The sequence below is a fragment of the Arvicola amphibius genome, chromosome 18 (assembly GCF_903992535.2).
Source record: "Arvicola amphibius chromosome 18, mArvAmp1.2, whole genome shotgun sequence".
Classification (NCBI taxonomy): domain Eukaryota; kingdom Metazoa; phylum Chordata; class Mammalia; order Rodentia; family Cricetidae; genus Arvicola; species Arvicola amphibius.
Window position 1 is genome coordinate 12,071,761 of NC_052064.1, and position 6,000 is coordinate 12,077,760.

Here is a 6,000-nt window from a genome sequence, read left to right on the forward strand (position 1 = left end):
AGTCGGAAGTAGCCTTCAATGCTTGGGCACACTTTCTAAATATAGCACCAGTAGCACAGACACTGACAGCAAAAATAAGTAAGTGCGACCTCCTGAAACTGAGAAGCTTCTGTAAAGCAAAAGACACAATCAATAAAACAAAAACGCAGCCTACTGAATGGGAAAACACCTTCATCAACCCCACATCAGACAAGGGACTAATCTCCAAAATATATAATTAGACATCAAAATTCCAAACAATCCCATTAAAAAATGAGGTACAGAACTAAATAGATAGCTTATGCTTGAGAGGATGTGGAACACTACTCCACTTCTGGTGGGAATGCAAACTTATATAATATAATCAGTATGGTGGTTCCTTGGAAAATTAGGAACCAATCTACCTCAGAATCCAGCAATACCATTCTTGGGCATATACCCAAAGGATGCTCAATCATACTACAAGGACATTTGTTCAACTATGTTTATAGCAGCATTATTTGGAATAGCCAGTACCTGAAAACAGCCCAGATGCACCTCAACCAAAGAATGGATAAAGAAAATGTGGTACATTTACACAATGGATTACAACTCAGCCATAAAAAGCAATGACATCTTAAAATTTGCATGCAAATGGATGGAACAAGAAAAAAGCATCCTGAGTGAGGTAACCCAGGCTCAGAAAGATGAACATAGTATATACTCACTCATATGTGGATACTAGCTGTAAAGCAAAAATTAACGAGCCTATAGTCCATAACCCTAGAGAAGCTAAGTAACAAGGTGAACCCTAAGAAAAACATATATAGATCCACCTGGTAAGGGAAAATAGACAAAATCGCCTGACAAAATTGGGAGCATGGGGGTGGTGGGAGAAGGGAGGGTAGAAGGGGAAATGGAGGGTAGAAGGGGAGGGAGGAAAACTTGGAGGAACAGGATAATCGGATAGAGGAAGGACAGAGATGAAAGTAAGGGAAGATATATTTTGATTGATGGAGCCATTATGGGGATAGCAAGAAACCTGGCAGTAGAGAAATTCTTAGGAATAAAAAAAAATGACCCCAGCTAAGACTGCAAGCAATAGAGGAGAGGGTGCCTGAGTTGGTCTTGCCCTGTAGTAGGATTGATAGAACCTTCATCCAGCAACTGATGAAAACAGAGGCAGAGACCTGCAGCGGAGTACTGGGCTGAGCTCCCAAAGTCCAGTTGAAGAGTAGAAGTGAATATAATCAAAGAGGTCAGGACCATGATGAGTTCATCCACTGAAACAGTTTATCTTAGCTAATGGGAGCTCCCCAACTCCAGCTGGACAGGGAAGGAACCAGCATAGGACCAAACTAGACTCTCTGAATGTGGGTGACAGTTGTATGGCTGGGGCAGACTGTGGGACCACTGACAGTGGCACCAGGATTTATCCCTACTGCATGTACTGACTTTTTGGTACCCATTCTCTTTGGAGGGATACCTTGCTCAGCCTAGATATAGTAGGGAGGGCCTTGGACAATCCCCATAGCAATGTGCCTTACTGTTTGTGAGGAGTGGATGGAGGATGGAGGAGGTAAAGGGAATGGGAGGAAGGGAGGGAATGGGAATGGGAATTGGGATTGGTATGTAAAACAAAAAAAGAGAGTTTGTTTTCTTTTTTAAAGAATGTCAACCAAACATGAACAAACAATAGCTCAGTCTATAGTTAGTGTAATATTAAAATTATCTGCCACATTACTGCAATGGCCCAGAGTGTAAAGGACATTTTGGCAAGCCTAATAAGTTATATTTGATCCCTAAGACCTCCATGGATGGAAGGAGAGAAGTGGTTTCTACAGTTATCCTCTCTCTTTCTCTCTCTCTCTCTCTCTCTCTCTCTCTCTCTCTTTCTCTCTCTCTCTCTCTTTCTTTTTCTTTCTCTTGATGTGAGATTGCACTCTGTATGCTATGAATATTTTATTGCCATTGGTTAATAAAGAAGCTCCTTTTGGCCAATGGCCTAACAGAATATAACCAGGCTGGAAGAGAGAGAGAAAGAGAGAGAGAGAGAGAGAGAGAGAGAGAGAGAGAGAGAGAGAGAGAGAGAGTAGGCAGAGTCAGGGAGAATCTATGTAGCCACTACAGGATACAGATGCCTCCACCAGAGCCCGTGGACACTTTGTTGGTAGGCTATGACCTCATGATGATGCACAGATTAGTGAATATGGGTTAGTTTGGGATATAAGAGCTATCTAGAAATACGCATAAGCTATTGGTCAAGCAGTGTTTTAAATAAGATAGTTCCTGTGTGATTATTTCCGGTCTGAGCAGCCGGGAATGAACAAACAGCCTCCGGCATACAACACTCCCCCCCTCACACGTGCACACACACAGACACAGACACACAGACATAGACACACACACACACACACACACAAATAGCTTAATAACTTTTAAGAACCAAGTCTCATTTGTTGAGTTTATGCTATAGTGAATTACAGCCCACCTCAATTAATTGGAAGAAAACTGATTAGAAATTCCTAGAAAAAATGTAATTTTAATTTTAATTGTGCTACTTTTATTTCACAGGTCAGGTACATTATAGTGCTACACAGCAACCAAATCCCTGAGCTTTCCTAAGGGCTTTTCATGCTGTCTAACCATCCTCAAATGAATATAAAATAATTGTGCCTCAAGGAGACAAATGTAGTACAATCCTTCTCAATTGAAGCCATGACTACCACACGAGAATAATTTTCATTAATTAATAAATCTAACTGATTTAAGCTGACTATGCATTTTCACGATGTCCCTAAAAATTCCCCCAACAGCATCCTCTGAAGGGTACCTAAGAATCTCTTAGAAATCACACAGAAGACCTCCAACAATCATGATTGAAATATTTGACCCTCTCTTACAAAAGCGCATTAACATTCACACCCTTGTCTTAATGGTTCTGGATTTGCAAGTGTTGTCTCTTCTAAGATCAGTCAACTCTAGAAACACCTACTATCTCCACACAGTTGCTTCTCAATAAACGTCTATAATTACACATTCTTGGTAGAAACTCAAGTGACTGCTAAGCTCTTTTCATTGCTCGAATTGAGGATTGATGCTCCTTTCATCAGAATTCCCTGGAAAGGCACTATCATCTTTAACAGCCATTGTAAAGCTGAAACATTCAGAGTTAGTCAAAGAGAAGAGAAGAAGCCCTTTGTTCATTTTCTTCTAGTTCATAAATTAGTCTTCTTGGTGTACAATCATGTGTTGAAACAAGCTAAATTCCATTTCAGTACCCAGGGAATAAGGCAAAGAAAGGAGCATGTGCAGAGTTCTTTCCTAGGGCAAGAAAGCTTAGTCTTTGGCACGCTACCTGCCATGTGCCTGGCCTGGGCTAACACCAGCACACACGCTGTCTCATCTGAACCTCACACAAGCGCGCAGGTGACAAAGAAAAGCTTGAAAAAGTTAAGTCCGGGCTCTGGCATGACTCTACAGCTGACTGACTCCAAACTTCTTCCATTTCTATTTCACCCTGCCCTGCCTACCATCCTTTGCACTCTCTGCTGGACTGTCAATAATTTAGTGTATACACTTGGCCATGAGATTTACCCTTGTCACATCCCAGGAAATAGATTCTAGAGCTCAAGTCATTTTACAAAAATGCAAGGTCTTGGAAGCACCTGGAGCTCTTCTTCATCATTTATTAACAAACCAGAGAAGGCTCTAGGCATACAGGAAACATCTGTAAACCAAAATCCCCTGAAGAATATTCTGATCCTTTCCATCAAAGCATTGCTATGACAGAGGAACAAATACCCACAAATCTCGAAGTGCAATAAATGTTGCTCAACTCAAACTGTATCCCTGGGCCGGCGCCTTCTCCAGAATCAGTTTATTAAAACAAATATGTTTTTAAACTGACAGATTTACATATGCATTTTTGTATTGTTTCTTTTGTGGTGGTTCAGGGGTGAGTGTGCAAGGTGGAGACAGAGAACAGCGTGCTGGGTAGCCATTTCTGAGGCTCCAACCTGGATTACCAGGTGTGGCAACCATCCCACTTACCCACAGCGTCATCCCACCCACTGGCCCACAAAACACTTGTGTTTTGTCTGAAGTTATTGGAAAGGCAGGATATAACAGTAAACAGAAGAAATGAGGGTTCCAGTCCTTGGGAAGATTATATTCTTGCAGAATAAAGACAAGAAATAATAGACATAATCAATGATCAAACCGCATCATCATCACAAGACATAGGAGCTCCATAAAACCATCCGGTATTGCAAGGGGACCTGGGAATTTTGAAATCACAAAGCCTGCGATTATAAACATTATAGCAGATCCCACTGAAAATCTGATTTCTTAAATGAAATGAAGTAGAGGTTTGAAAAATGTTTCTGAGAAATGCTCAAAAGTTCTAGAACAGAAGCGAACTTGAGATAAGCGCTGGTGTGACCCTGGGTCATCAATAAGCTCTATTGCTGCCTTTGAACCAAAGAATGACTCAGCCTGCATATCAAAAAAGTCTCCCTCTGAGGGCAGTGTCAGATGTAAACAAGAAAGCAGCCAGAGGAGGCTGAAGAATAAGGAAGGCCACAGGAAGTCAATACTAAAACATTTAAATTGAGAAATGCTGATACCACGGGCCAAAACATGGCAGGGAAAATTGATCTACTTCTGGAAATAGAATGCCAAATGAACAAAATGTTCTGATAAACAGAACTTGGAGTCTGGAAGAAAGAGTTGGCAAATCACTCCTCTGCTCTGGCCTGAGAATTAGGGAGATGGCTTTGCTGTCATACAGAAAAGGGGAAGGTTGTTTGTAAGAGATGGATTAAGAATTCCATTTATATGTATCAAATTTCAAGCGCCTCTTAGGTGGCCACCTGGAAGAGATTAAATTGTCAAGCCAGCACTGAACAGTGAATGAGAAAGGTCTGATGAATGGTGTAAAGTTGGGAGTCACTTTTTATCTCTCTGTGTGCCCACTGACGCCACCAGATTGCACAAGATCACAGATGCAGGAGATTCCATTGGAAACGCATCCAAGGACTATGCCCTAGGCAAATGATATTAACAAGTCGGGCCATGAAGAGGAGCCAGCAAAAACATCTGAAGGAAAACAAAAGAGCACATTGTCTTCTAAGTCAAGGTGGGGAGTTTATTGGGAAAGGGTGCTCAGTGGGTCAAGTGTGGCGGAACAAGTCACATGAGAACTGAGAATTCAGTCTCTGCTGACCCAGACAAGGGGAGTTTGGGAACAAGTGTGGATAAAAGTTAGAATGGAGTAAGACAAGAGAAATTGGAAACCAGGTTTAGACAACTCTGTTTTAGAAAGTTTTGCTGCAAATAGGTCTTACATGGGGAAAGCGGAGCCAACGAAAAGCTGGAGTTTTGTTGCTTGTTTTACTTTTGCTTTCAACATGAGAAGAGTTACATGTTTGAATGTTTGTGGAAAGAAACATATATGTATACATATATATATACACATACATACATATACATATATATGTGTACACACACACACATATATATGTTATTGTCACAGATTACATCATAGACAAAGAAGAATTGGAGGGACGATCCTAATGAGGTAAGGGAGGATAAGAACTGGTGGCTCTGGGCACAAATACTCAACTGTTGTCACATCTAGGCAGGCACAGTGCGAGAGGGCACTGGAGGTCTAGAAAGGATTGCCATGATAGGATATAGAGATCGTACAATGTGCCGATTTTCTCTACAAAAGGGCTTACCAAGGAAGGTGTTGACTGGGAAGGACGCAGGAGGAAAGTCACTATCAAACAGAATAGAAAACTGAGTTAGTCACCGATGTTCATTAGAACAGTGAAACACTCTCAGCTGAGGTTTCCAGATCGTGAATTTAGAAAGAGACGCCTTTCCTACAGATACATACTGACCGGAGCGGTTGGCGTTGGAGTTAAGCAAAGTTCTAATGAAGGCAAGAGAGTATGGTGAAGTATGAAGGCGTGTGCAGTCACTGAACACTGGGGAGCTCAGGCATGAGGACAGTCAATGCGGATTAGCATTTGACCA